General features: G+C 44.5%; 2 protein-coding genes across 3 annotated transcripts in view; both read left to right on the forward strand.

Moving 5' to 3' along the window:
• Positions 1-14205, forward strand: part of LOC309493706 (polymeric immunoglobulin receptor-like) — a 184608-nt gene that overhangs the window by 106283 nt on the left and 64120 nt on the right. The window lies entirely within an intron of this gene.
• The window catches only part of LOC309493731 (polymeric immunoglobulin receptor-like), a 60169-nt gene that overhangs the window by 14799 nt on the left and 31165 nt on the right, over positions 1-14205 (forward strand). The window lies entirely within an intron of this gene.

The raw sequence follows: 14205 nt of genomic DNA on the forward strand, positions 1-14205 counted from the left end.
AAACACAGACGTCACTGTGGTAACATCTTCATCCAATCAGACGCCTGCATCTTCATCCAATCAGACGCCTGCATCTTTATCCAATCAGACGCCTGCATCACACCACAACAACTGTACCGAAATCTCTACTGTTTACGCCACAGTAACCAATCAGCAGCCTGATTCAAACCCCAGTCACACCCACTCGACCAATCAGGTGACAGATACAGCCGTTGATTATTATGCCAATATAAAGTCTCCTAAAGCAACACAGGACAGCGGGACAGAACTGATCTACGTAACAGCAACACATCCACAAAACATCTCAACACATCCACAAAACATCTCAACAAACGAGGGTCCGATATATTCAGTGATCAACTATAAATGAAAAAGACTCTCAAAATCTGGTAAGATCTACACTGTTTTAATTATTCAATCTTTTGTCTCACTTTTCTGTACAAAACACAGTTTATAAAGTGTATAATGTATAAATAAAGTTCACAGTCATCTCACTAACAAGATAAGCTGAATTATTTTGTGGTTTTTTGTTAAAAAAAAAAGTTAGGGTTAGGGTCCGTGTAACGCTTTGCAGTTCTTTGTTCAATTTGCACCATCAAAATTAACCAAATGAAAAATTGGCTTCAAACTTTAATTTTCCATTTCTTTGGAATAATTCACAAAAGGATAATTGCTTCTCAGTTTAATTTTCAATTCTACAAGCTGGGTTGTTGCGTCCGAGTCAGATTTTTGAACAAACATAAAAAAATTACTCATTGCTGTGATTTTCCATTTCTCTGTGTTTTGCTCGCGGTTGGACCGTACCAGTTCCACTGGGGGGTGGAGTGGGGGGTGGGGATGCATTAACCATAGGCAGAGCGCTGTAGCGTTTGAAGATGGTGAGTGCGCGCGCGGCCGGGGCTTTCTCTCTGCTCGTTCTTGTGCGGGAAAAAAAGAGATCCCGGCCAGTCTTGGAGCCCGAAACAGGAAAAACATCTTAAATCAAAATTTTATAACCTATTTGGTCAGAAACTTCATCCAACGTCATTTATTTGATGAATGTTCAAGTCCGATTTTAGGCTATCCTCAAGTCCGAGTCCAAGCACGAGTCATCAGTCCGCGAGTCCAAGTCAAGTCACGAGTCCAGAGAATAGAGTCTCGAGTCGGACTCGAGTCCGAGTCCAGGACTCGAGTACTCCATCACTGACCTAAAACAATAATAGCCTACTAATGATGACTTATAATAGTAGCTATTAATAAATCCTTATGTTATTTAATCGGTGATGGCTTATTCTGTTTGTCGACAACTTATAAACACATTAAATAAAAGAGGTTAGATAATTATATAAAAAGTATGGAGATTGAGTCAAAAGGACCAAGATTGAGCGTGCACGCGCAATATCTCAGCGAGTCAGCGAATGCAGAGCGAATTTTGAAAGTGCGACCCGACATTCATGTGAGAGAGAAGGAAATTCGCCTGCGAAGAGATTCGCTCTTGCGCATTAACAACCACTCAAGTGTTACAATAATATGCTCTTGACAGTCGTTATTAAAATTACACGACAGAAAGAAACTGCCTCAAAAGAACTATAGCTAAAGAAGAGAAGAATGTGGTGTCTGAAAGCTGGCGTGTCTGACATGTCGATAAATCAGTGGTGTCTAGTTCTCTTACGAGAGGTCTCTCGTACTGCGTAAGATATCTTACGCTAGGGGAAAATCCTTTTCCGCGAGATATTGAAGCCAAAAATTATCCTTAATTTTGTAATAATGCAAAACGCGTTGCAGCAGCAATGCAGACATAGGCGAGACAGCTCGCGCGCCTATTGGCTGCTCTGCGGCAACTGCAGCAGCCTATCGAGCGAGGCCTGGCGTGACGTCAGACCCAATCAGGGCACTTCGCGCCCGCTGCGTCACGTCCCGCCGAAATGGGCGTGGTCTAGGCCTATAAATATCGCTCGCAGGCAGCTATTATCTGATTTTTCATCCTTCAAGCGAAGCACACGCATCGCTGGAGCTGGATAAGAAGCCGCGCCGTCTGAAAGAGAGCACCTTCAGCGGGACGAGTCACTGAAGTCGCTGGCCGCGCCGCCTTCCTTGCCTTCCTGCTGCGCTTTCCGGCATTATATCCTTTCTCTGCTACTGTGTTTATGTATGTGTGTGTGCTCGCCGCCGCGACACACACTCCCATTGCACTAAAAGAGCTGGGCGTCTTTTTCAAGACGCCCCTTTTCCTGATCACGCAGCTCTCGCACTCGCTGACGGCGACTGCCCTCACTGCGAGTTAGGTACTGCCTATGGTGACTCTGAGGACTCACCTGGCATCCTTCTCCGAGACTGCTCCTCCGCCCCCCCCCCAACCCGCAAAGCTTGCCGGTTCGCCCGCTTGCCTTGCCTGCTTGGGGGACGATACCTGTTCTCCCTCTGTTCGAGCCGCGCACACCGCGCCGCTCACAGAGGATGTCAGGAGCGGGCGGTCACGGGGCTAGCTTTCTCTCTCCCTCTGTTCAAGCCGCGCAAACTGCGCCGCTCACAAGGGAGGCTGGAAGCGGACGGTCGGGGTTAGTTTTTCTTTACGTTATAAGAAAGCTACCCTGCCTTCTGCGCCCCATTCATGCGTCACTCACCGGCGAAAGGAGAAAGATGTGTTTTTTAGTCCCTCCGAGGATGGACTGACCTTCAATTTCTCATACATATTCCCAGTTCCCTGATCATGCGACTGGAAATATCAATATTGCAGCAGGCGAGCCTGTTTTAATACAAGCGCGCCTGCAAGCATACGCCGAAGAAAGCATGTGACGCTCTTATATGCTCGTGCATCCGAAAACCTTTGCGTTCCCCCCTGTGGCTCAGTGGCGGAATCATTGGTTTTTCTCACGAGAGACCGGAGTTCGAATCCCGGTCTAGCGGCAGTTAAAATTATGCCGCCAATGCTTCGCTCTGTCAGTTCCCTGAAAAGCGACTGCAGACGTGCATTTTGCAGCCAACGAGCGCGTTGCACAACCCGCTCGCCTGCACCCAAACACCGTTTCTATGGTTTCCGTGCGTCACTGGCGAAAGGAGAAAAGAGCGTTTTCTGGTCCCCCCGCGGACGGACCGACCTCCTCTTTCTCGTACATTTCTCATTCCCCTCTGAAGTTCGGGCGACTGGAAATGTCTGTATTGCAGTGAGCAAGCCTGTTGTAATACACGCATGCCTGCAAACAAACGCCAGCACGTTGACGCTCTCTTATAATACTCCCGCTAACTGAGTTACAATGTGTCTCCCCCTGTGGCCCAGTGGCAGACTCTCAGGTTTTTGCACGCGAGAGACCCGCGTTCGATCCCCGGGTCTACCGGCAGATAAAATTATGCCGTCAATGCTCGCTCTGTCAGTTCCCTGAAAAGGCGACTGCAGATGTGTATTTTGCAGCCAACGAGCGTAAGGAAAAAAGGGAGTTTTTCTGGTCCCGCTGCGGACGGACCAACCTCCTTTTTCCTATACATTTCCCATTCCCCTCTGGAATTCAGGCGACTGGAAATGTCAATATTGCAGTGAACAAGCCTGTTGTAATGCACGCAGGCCTGCAATAAACGCCAGCATGTTGACGCTCTCTGTTTCTATGGCAACTTCTCGCTCGTTCAGTTCCAGTAAATGTGACTGTTCCAGTGTATCCGGCAGTAAACAAGTCGGTTCTGTCACCCGCTTGCCTGCACACAAACGCCGTTTTTACGGCTACCCAGATAAATCCCATAGTGTGAATTTTTCTGGTGTCCCGGCCACGGCCGATGGTGCTTTATGTGTAAGAAGAATGCCCACTGCCCAGTGCCCATCTCTACACACAAGCACAGCCCGTCACACAGGGCTCGCGCACATGAATCGGCTCAGACCGATTGCGCTTCAAACGTGGTGAATGTGCCCACTAACACCACGTTATGCATGTCTCACGGTTTCTGTAAAAACGAAACCAACGTGCACTCGCTTCACGCAAGCGAACGATGCTTTCGGTGTGATAAATGTGCCCGCTGTCCCGCGCCCACATCCACACATAGACATGACAGTTCCCACGGGAACCGCCCAGCCCTCCCCCTCGCGGTTAACCACCGCAGAGGAGTCGAGCGCGGGCAATCTGCCCGCTGTCATCAGCGCGCCCCATGCCTCAAATGTCACGAGCGACACGCTTGTGTTACAGCACACCGAAGCTTCTCCATCGCTGAGCGAGCGGAGCGCGCTTCGTATTCGACCCCTAGCTATCCATGCAGACGCATGGGCAAAGCTACCCGGGGTTTTCGAAGTGGGTGCTGAACATTATAGAAAGAGGCTATTCGCTGCAGTTTCGCCGACGCCCTCGCCGCTATGTGGCGCGCGTCGAGACCACGGTAAAAACAGAAGTAGCACATCTACTTCGAGCCGAAGTGACGAAACTATTGAGCAAAGGGGCCATAGAACCTCTCTCTCAAGATCAGAGCGAGGGAGGGCTATACAGCAGATACTTCCTGGTACCGAAAAAAGACGGGGGTCTCAGACCCATACTAGATCTAAGGCAACTGAACAAAGTGCTTGTGAAGCGACAGTTCAGGATGCTCACGACCAGGCAAATCCTTGTGCAGATTCGCCAAGGAGATTGGTTTGTGTCAATAGATCTGAAAGACGCGTATTTTCAAATACAGATAGCGTCACGTCACAGGCGATATTTGAGATTCGCCTTCGAGGGCCAGGCATATCAGTACACAGTCCTGCCGTTCGGTTTGTCCCTAGCACCCCGTACATTTACGAAGTGCATGGATGCGGCACTCGCACCCCTCAGAATGAGAGGCATGCGAGTGCTAAACTATTTGGACGATTGGCTGATTCTAGCGCAATCTCGCGCAGTGCTCATAGAACACACGACCATTTTACTCGATCACCTCGAGGATTTGGGTCTGAGTGTCAATTGGGCAAAGAGCTCCCTGTCACCCAGTCAGAAAATATCTTTCCTGGGCACAGAACTGGACTCACTATCCATGATAGCGCGACTATCACAACAGCGCGCGGTAGACATTCGACGCACAGCGAACTCTTTTCGCTGCGGCGCGTCTGTCCCGCTCAAGAAATTTCAGAAGATGCTAGGTCTCATGGCCTCAGCATCGTCAGTGCTCCAGCTGGGTCTGCTCCGCATGCGCCCGCTGCAGTTTTGGCTGAAAGCGCGAGTCCCACGCGAAGCGTGGGCACCCGGTTTGCTTCGCCTCAGGGTCAATCAGAAATGCGTTACAGCTCTGAAACCCTGGAAAGCGAACGACTGGTACCAATCAGGTGTAAGCCTGGGGACTTCCTCGAGGGTGAAAGTGGTGTCCACGGACGCGTCCACCTCGGGATGGGGAGCGCTGCTCGAGGGCAGACCGTTCTTCGGCCAGTGGTCAGAACGGGAGAAGCTCCTGCACATAAACTGCCTCGAAATGCTGGCAGTAGACAACGCGCTGACGCGTTTTTGTCCCCAAATAAAAGGTCACCACATCTTGGTCCGTTCGGACAACATGTCTGTGGTGTCCTACATAAATCGCCAGGGCGGCATCAGATCCGAGAAACTGTACAGGCTGGCAGAACGCCTCCTGGTATGGGCTCAGTGCAACCTGCGCTCGCTCAGAGCAGCGCACGTGCCAGGGATCTTGAATTTAGGACCGGACAGACTGTCCAGGAACAATGTTCCGGCAGGCGAATGGTCTCTACACCCACAGACAGTCCAACTGCTGTGGAAGAAATTCGGCAGAGCGGAAGTGGACCTGTTTGCGTCTCAAGAAAACGCTCACTGTCAAGAATTTTTCTCCAAGAGCAGGAGCGCGCTGGCCCATGTGTGGCCCCGCCGCCCGCTCTATGCTTTTCCCCCCGTCTCTCTCCTGCCTCAGGTGATAGAACGGATCAGGGAAGAAGGATGCTCAGTACTGCTGGTAGCACCGTTCTGGAAAAACCAACCTTGGTTCCCAGCCGTGATGCAGTTAGCAAGTACTGCCCCGTGGCCAGTACCAGTGAGGAGAGATCTCCTCTCACAGGCCCGCGGCTCGATCTGGCATCCTCACCCGGAACTATGGTCCCTTCATGTCTGGGCCATCAACGGGTACATGATGGACTCCCTAGAGGAGTATTAAACACGATCACGCAGGCTAGAGCTCCGTCTACAAGACGACTCTATTCTTCGAAATGGTCAGTGTTTTCGGGCTGGTGCACAGCCCGTGGTGTGTCACCCACAAACTGTGATGTGACGGAGGTGCTTTCCTTCCTACAAGAGCTGTTGGATGGGGGCAGGGCCCCCTCCACGCTCAAAGTTTATGTGGCGGCTATAGCAGCGTTCTCAGAAACAACGCTTGGTCAGTCAATAGGAAGGAACGATTTAGTCATCCGCTTCCTTAGAGGGGCTAAGAGACTGAATCCTCCCAGACCTCCCTCAGTCCCCGTATGGGACCTTTCTACGGTTCTGGAAGCCATGAAAGGTGCGCCATTTGAGCCTTTACAGTCAATCGATTTGAAACACCTGTCTTTCAAAACGGTGTTTTTGCTGGCTCTCGCTTCAGTGAAGCGCATAGGGGATCTGCACGCGCTCTCTGTGAGCGCGGCGTGCATGGAGTTTGGGCCCAATGACTCAAAAGTTATACTCAAACCTAAGCACGGTTATGTTCCAAAATCCCTCAACACACCGTTTAGGGCGCAGATTATCTCTCTGTCAGCCCTACCGGTCCCTGATGAGGAAAGAGACGCGAGCCTCCTTTGCCCAGTCAGGGCATTACGAGCTTATGTGTCTCACTCGTCTGTTTTCAGACAGACGGAACAGCTCTTTGTTTCGTTTAGCGGACGTTCTAAGGGACTAGCCGCGTCGAAACAGAGCCTATCCAGATGGATAGTTGATGCTATAGCGCTGGCATACGCCTCCAAGGGCATGCAGTGCCCTTTGGGTGTCAGAGCGCACTCCACAAGAGGCATGGCCTCTTCGTGGGCCTGGTCAAGTGGGATTGCCTTGCAAGATATTTGTATGGCGGCAGGCTGGGCCTCCCCGTCTACATTTATAAGGTTTTATAACCTAGAGGTTCCCGCCCTGCAGGCCAGGCTGCTGTCGGTCTAAACTACCAGTATTATCTGACCTGATGCGTTCAGCTCAGAATGCTGCGTTTGCTGAGCACAGCTCAATGTTCGACAGTATAAAGCTGGGCAAACTGTGTAAGACCCACATTTTTCCCCATCAGTTCAGGCCGTACCCCGCCCTGTCTGTATGATGAAATTCGCGTCCCATCGACGCTACTTTATGTGGAAAAGTGAGGCTGCACCCCTCCTTCTTCCCGGACTCCCTGTGAGTTCACTGAGTGATTGTGCACTATATGTACCCCAGGCTTTCGCCCTTGGGTCTTTGGTGTCAGATCTCAGCATGCACGGCGTTTTACATTGGGTCCCCTAGCGTAAGATATCTTACGCAGTACGAGAGACCTCTCGTAAGAGAACGTACTCGGTGACTAACGTAACCTCGGTTCTCTCTAGAAGAGGGAACGAGTACTGCGTATCTTGCCGTGCATGCACACGCTCTGGTTGCTTCGATGATGAAAAACCAGATAATAGCTGCCTGCGAGCGATATTTATAGGCCTAGACCACGCCCATTTCGGCGGGACGTGACGCAGCGGGCGCGAAGTGCCCTGATTGGGTCTGACGTCACGCCAGGCCTCGCTCGATAGGCTGCTGCAGTTGCCGCAGAGCAGCCAATAGGCGCGCGAGCTGTCTCGCCTATGTCTGCATTGCTGCTGCAACGCGTTTTGCATTATTTCAAAATTAAGGATAATTTTTGGCTTCAATATCTCGCGGAAAAGGATTTTCCCCTAGCGTAAGATATCTTACGCAGTACTCGTTCCCTCTTCTAGAGAGAACCGAGGTTACGTTAGTAACCGAGTACGTTTTTTGTAGTGAGTATACTGTAATATATACCCCCCCCCCCCCCAATAATTCTTTCTAATTTCTTTGAGTTAGACCGAACTTTTATTTTGGTGGGTTGTAGACATTTGAGTTTCTGTGTGTTAATAAACTATTATTATTATTATTATTATTATTAGGACTACTTGAAGTATACTGTACTGTGCAATAGTTATATATTTCTGTTATAATTTCTTCAAGTTATACCGAACTTTTATTTTGACAGGTTGTCATAAAGACATTACAGTTTCTGTATGTATATGAAACGAATGAATGACGATAGTTTTGTCAAATGAAATGGTGAAATTCGCATGAAGTGACTCTCATAGCAGCTCTGCGATCCTACATCATGTCTCAATACAGTGAAACGCTGAAAACACCACGAGCGTGAGTCGGGCGTGCTTCAGTGTGTGTGTGTGTGTGTGTGTGTGTAGTGGAGCGCGAGTGGAGCACACATTGAGCGCTCATTCCCAGAGACGCGTAGAACAATTGCAGTCTCTTTTAACTTTAATATTCATATACACTAGTCCATATCGAGATTTGATTCATTGTACAGCCCTACTTTTGATTTATTCATTCAAAACCCGTGACTGGATTCCGCGATTCGATCCGTGTCGCTTCGCAAACACAGACGGGGTGAATTAATGAATGAAAGTGTGAAAGTTCTGACACAAAACGAAGTTGTTACGTATCCTCACGCTTTTTTAAGTGGGTATACGGAAATCCTTGGCCTTTTCTAGTGGGTATACGGCGTGTACCTGCGTATCACGTAGAGACTGTACACCACTGCGATAAATCCCTATGGATAAATCATGGACAGACTCAGACATGCCATAGCCTACACATAATGTTACAGCGCTCTAATGCCTATGCATCCACACCCACCCCCCGCTCCACCCCCCAGTGGAACTGGTACGGTCCAATCGCGAGCAAAACACAGAGAAATGGAAAATCACAGCAATGAGTAATTTTTTTTATGTTTGTTCAAAAATCAGACTCGGACGCAATAACCCAGCTTGTAGAATTGAAAATTAAACTGAGAAACAATTATCCGTTTGTGAATTATTCCAAAGAAATGGAAAATGAAAGTTTGAAGCCAATTTTTCATTTGGTTAATTTTGATGGTGCAAATTGAACAGAGAACTGCAAAGCGTTACACGGACCGGGTTAGGTTTAGTACACCTATCAGACGCTGTGTGAAGTGATTCTGGTGTTTCAGAGTCAGTGTCGCCAGATCTGAGTAACAAAACTAACCTCTTAGTAATAAAACTGACACTGGTGTCTCAAACCTTCACTAATGGCTTTCCTGAGCTGTGAAATGAAAGACAGTAGCCATCTACTGTAAAATTATGAGACTTTTACAACATAGTTTTTTTGTTTAGTTAATTTTTAGTTTTGTTGCGAACATAATTATTATTATTTTTTCAATCAAGAAACTTTGTTTGAATGGCCGTCAATGGAGAAAGATGCTGTTGAAGCCGTATAGTGTAGTTTCAACATCTACCAGCAGGGGTTAATGGGTTAATATGACATCTACCAGCAGGGGTTAATGGGTTAATATGTCATCTACCAGCAGGGGTTAATGGGTTAATATGACATCTACCAGCAGGGGTTAATGGGTTAATATGACATCTACCAGCAGGAGTTAATGGGGTTAATATGACATCTACCAGCAGAGGTTAATGGGTTAATATGTCATCTACCAGCAGGGGTTAATGGGTTAATATGACATCTACCAGCAGGGGTTAATGGGTTAATATGACATCTACCAGCAGGGGTTAATGGGGTTAACATGACATCTACCAGCAGGGGTTAATGGGGTTAATATGACATCTACCAGCAGGAGTTAATGGGGTTAATATGACATCTACCAGCAGGGGTTAATGGGGTTAATATGACATCTACCAGCAGGGGTTAACCCTCTGGAGTCTGAGCGTTTTTTTGGGCCCTGGGGGTGTTCTGACATGCCCTGACATTTGTGCTTTTTTCAGTTGCTTATAAACATATTAATGGCAAAGGTGTAAATTCACTCTATATAGCACAAACAGGACTACAATAATATGTGAGCCACATGTATGTACATGTTTTCATTTTTGAGAGAATAATGTTTATGCGTGGTTATCGAAAAAACTAAAAATTAAAATTTTTGAAATAAGACCACAAAACACATACTAAATATGTGGCAATAAGACTTTTGACTTATGGATGTCGTCGCCTATAGTTTTTTCTTCAAAATTATGTGAAAATAGTCTTGCTTTATCGTTCACATAAAACCATACATTGATTTAAATTGATGTAAAACAGGTTTTGCTTGGAAAGCCAATATGCGAGGGGGCGTGAACGAGGAGTGGTTTACACCTTAGAATACACCCACTCTGCATAATGATGAGCCATTCACTCAGGTGTGACACTGACTGAGCCACAATGAAAGGACAAAAGATATATTTAGAAGAAGACTTATATTGACCATTTAAGATTTTGCTTACATCTATCTTGTAAATATGTTTTGCTATTTTATTAAAATGGTTACAATTACAACAATAATTACAATTTCAACAATATTTCAAGTGTACTCTTTCTTTGTAAAAAAAAATGATTATAGGCCCTACATTTTATCTATGTATTCATTAGTTTGAATATAACCAACATTGGAACAGCTAACATCTTAGTTGATGACTTTATTTTTGACAAAAATCGTATTTTATATATAGAAATGGCTAAACAAAAGCTTATTTGATGTGGCAGTATATTCTACAGTAAAAACTGTACCCAAATCTACTAAACAAAATGTTGTCTTTCATATTTCGTCTGACTGTAACGTTGTTTTCATGAAATATTAGGGCATATTGTTAATTTGCAGTTTAATACGTTGCTTATACAAATAGCCTACATTTTATTTCAACATTCAGTCGATGTTTACTTATCTCAGTATAGCAATACAGTTTGCTAAAACATCATCATTCATTCACACACGCGATTTAAATTTAAACTGTCTTTGCCAGCTGTGGTAAACAGCGCGCATTCATGCCGTTTATTCATTCATAAACAGAAACCCACGTGAAGAAATTCACGTGAGAAGGAAAAAACTTACTTGTATTCCTCAGCTCGCTCCTCGATATACCCGCACTTCTGAGGGACATTTTCGATTAGTATTATTCCTCACAGCGCTGCAAGACGGTGTAAACAATGATCTAAATAAACGTGTGTGTTTTCTCGAGCTGATGGGGGCGTTCACAGGATTGCCCCAGCCATTTGCGTTTGAATAGCGCGCGCTCTCCGTGGGCGGGGCCGATTATAACGTAATGAGATGAGATGAGCTCGACTGGAATCGCTCTCTTTTAATACAGATTTCACAAGATGAGAATAATTGTTTTTTTATATAAATGACTTCATTTAAAAGAAGAGAATTCAAGCTTCATGCCTGTCTGTCTGTATGTCTGTTTGACTGAGTATTCGCTGAGTTATTGTTCATTTTCGGACGCGTTTCAGAATGGACTTCACTGGCAGAGAGAAGGCAGAACTCGCTTCGTGTTTATTTTTCTTTATTTGGCAAAAAGCACAACACTTTGTTTTTATTGTGAGTATACACAAAAATAATACACATTTAACAGAATCGATTGATGTATGAAACTCCTATGGAAAATCAAAGTCAACAGAGTATTTATGAGTTTCTTTTACACTAATAAAAAAAAAGCGAGCTGGTATCGCCGGCGATACCGTAGACCTCAGGGGGTTAATGGAGTTAATATGACATCTACCAGCAGGGGTTAATGGGTTAACATGACATCTACCAGCAGGGGTTAACCCTCTGGGGTCTGAGGGGTTTTTGGGGTCCTTGAGATGTTCTGACATGCCCTGACATTTGTGCTTTTTTCAGTTGCTTATAAACATATTAATGGCAAAGGTATAATTACACTCTATTTAGCACAAACAGGGCTACCATAATATGTGAGCAACATGCATGTACATGTTTGTATTTTTGAGAGAATAATGTTTATGCATGGTTATTGAAAAAACAAAAAACTAAAGTTTCTGAAATAAGGCCACAAAACACATACTCATTCTTCAAAATGATGTGAAAATCATCCTACCTAATCATTCACATAACACAATACATTGATTTAAATCTTGTAAAACACTTTTTGTAAAGGTAATATGCTCAACGATTCAACACCATCATGCATATTTAGTGATTCACACCTGAGGAGACAATGGGGCCTGCATACTTAATGAGCCATTCATTCAGGTGTGTCACCTATAGCCACAAGAAAGAATGCAAGAGCAATATATATATATATATATATATATATATATATATATATATATATATATATATATTCTACCAAATTGGTTCACAGTTGGAAGCATGTCAATTTATTTATTTTTTTTATTTTTTTTTCACAAATGTTGCTTGCAAATTGTATAATATCCAAGGAAAACATGTCTAGTAATTGTGCAGTTAATTCTCATACTGTATTTTCAGTTTTGGAATATGTATCCTCTCCCCAAATTTGTCAATAATAAAACACAATAAAAATTATTTAAAGAAAAGGCTTATATTTACCTTTTAAAATTTGTTTACATCTACCTTGTAAATATATATTTTTTATTAAAAAGGTTACAATTACAACAACAATTGAAGTGTAATCTTTCTTTGTAAAAACTAAAGTATACATTTTATCATACATATATCAAAGTTAAGGATTCATTACTTCGAATATAGCCTACATTGACAAAACATATTTGACATATTAGCAAAAATTGGCAAACAAAAGCTTATTTGAGGAGGCAGATATTTTACAGTAAAAATGTGTAATCTATCCAAAACTAATCAACGAAATGTTGTCTTTCATTTGTCTGTAACATCGGTCTTTCGTTTTTATTATAAGGAATATAAATGTTCATTTGCAGTTTAATACGTTGCTTATACAAATACATTTTATTTCAACATATTTCAGTCGATTTTTACTCAGTATAGCAAAATAGTTTGCTAACAGCAGATCATTCATTCACACACAGAAACGCAATTCAAATTTAAACCGTCTTTTTGCGAGTTGTGGTAAACAGCGCATCTCTGCGTTCATTCATTCACACACAGAAACCCGATTTACTTGAGAATGAAAAAAAACGTACTACAGTATTCCATCCGTTGCTCCTCGAAATACCAGCACTTCTGAGGTACATTTTCCATTTTTATTATTCCTCACAGCGCTGCGAGACAGTGTAGAAAAGTACAATGATCTGATTAAACTTTTCTCGAGCTGATATAGGGGCGTTCACAGGCTTGCGTGGATTGCCTCAGTAATTTGCGTTTGAATAGCGCGCGCTCTCCGTGGGCGGGGCAGATTAAAAATAATTAGATGAGATGAGAACGACTGACATCTCGCTCTTTTCTTACAGATTACATGAACTGAGAATATTTGTTTTTTATATAAATTACTTCATGCCTGTGTGCCTGTTTGACTGAGTATTCGCTGAGTTATTGTTCATTTTCGGACGCGTTTCAGAATGGACTACACTGACAGAGAGAAGGCAGAACTCGCTTCGTGTTTATTTTTCTTTATTTGGCAAAAAGCAAAACACTTTGTTTTTATTGTGAGTATACACAAAAAGAATACACATTTAACAGAATTGATTGATGTATGAAACGTGTTTGTAATATCAAAGTCAACAGAGCAAAATGAATCTCTTTTGAACTGATCCAAAAAAAAGCGAGCTGGTATCGCCGGCGATACCGCCGACCCCAGGGGGTTAATGGAGTAAATATGACATCTGCCAGCAGGGCTTAATGGAGTAAATATGACATCTACCAGCAGGGGTTAATGGGTTCTTGCTACTAAACCTCAACAACTTGTCAAGAACAGTATAGATTTGATTAGATTTTGATTGAGAATTTAAAGGGGTGGTAAAATGCCCTTTGCACAAGATGTAAAATAAGTATTTGATGTCCCCAGAGTGTGTATGTGAAGTTTTAGCTCAAAATACCCCACACATATTTTTATATAGCATGTTAAAATTGCAAAAACGCACCCTTTTTGTGTCTGTCCCTTTAAATGCAAATGAGCTGCTGCTCCCGGCATAGAGGGTGGAGGTTCAATACGCTGATTTCACGCAGCCGCCATTTTGAAATCGAAAGCGAGGCTCCGGTGGGAAGAAAACCGGAAGTGTCGCCTTGAATCACAGGAGAGTTTCGATTGCGATGGCGTATTGTTGTGTACCAGACTGTTCATCATATCAACGGAAAGAAAGTGATAAAAATATATCCTTTCATCGCTTTCCGGGTGACCCAAAAGCCTGTCGTGAGTGGGTTGTGAAAATAAGAAGG

Source organism: Leuciscus leuciscus, assembly GCF_965113295.1.
Source record: "Leuciscus leuciscus genome assembly, chromosome: 3".
Taxonomy (NCBI): Eukaryota; Metazoa; Chordata; class Actinopteri; order Cypriniformes; family Leuciscidae; genus Leuciscus; species Leuciscus leuciscus.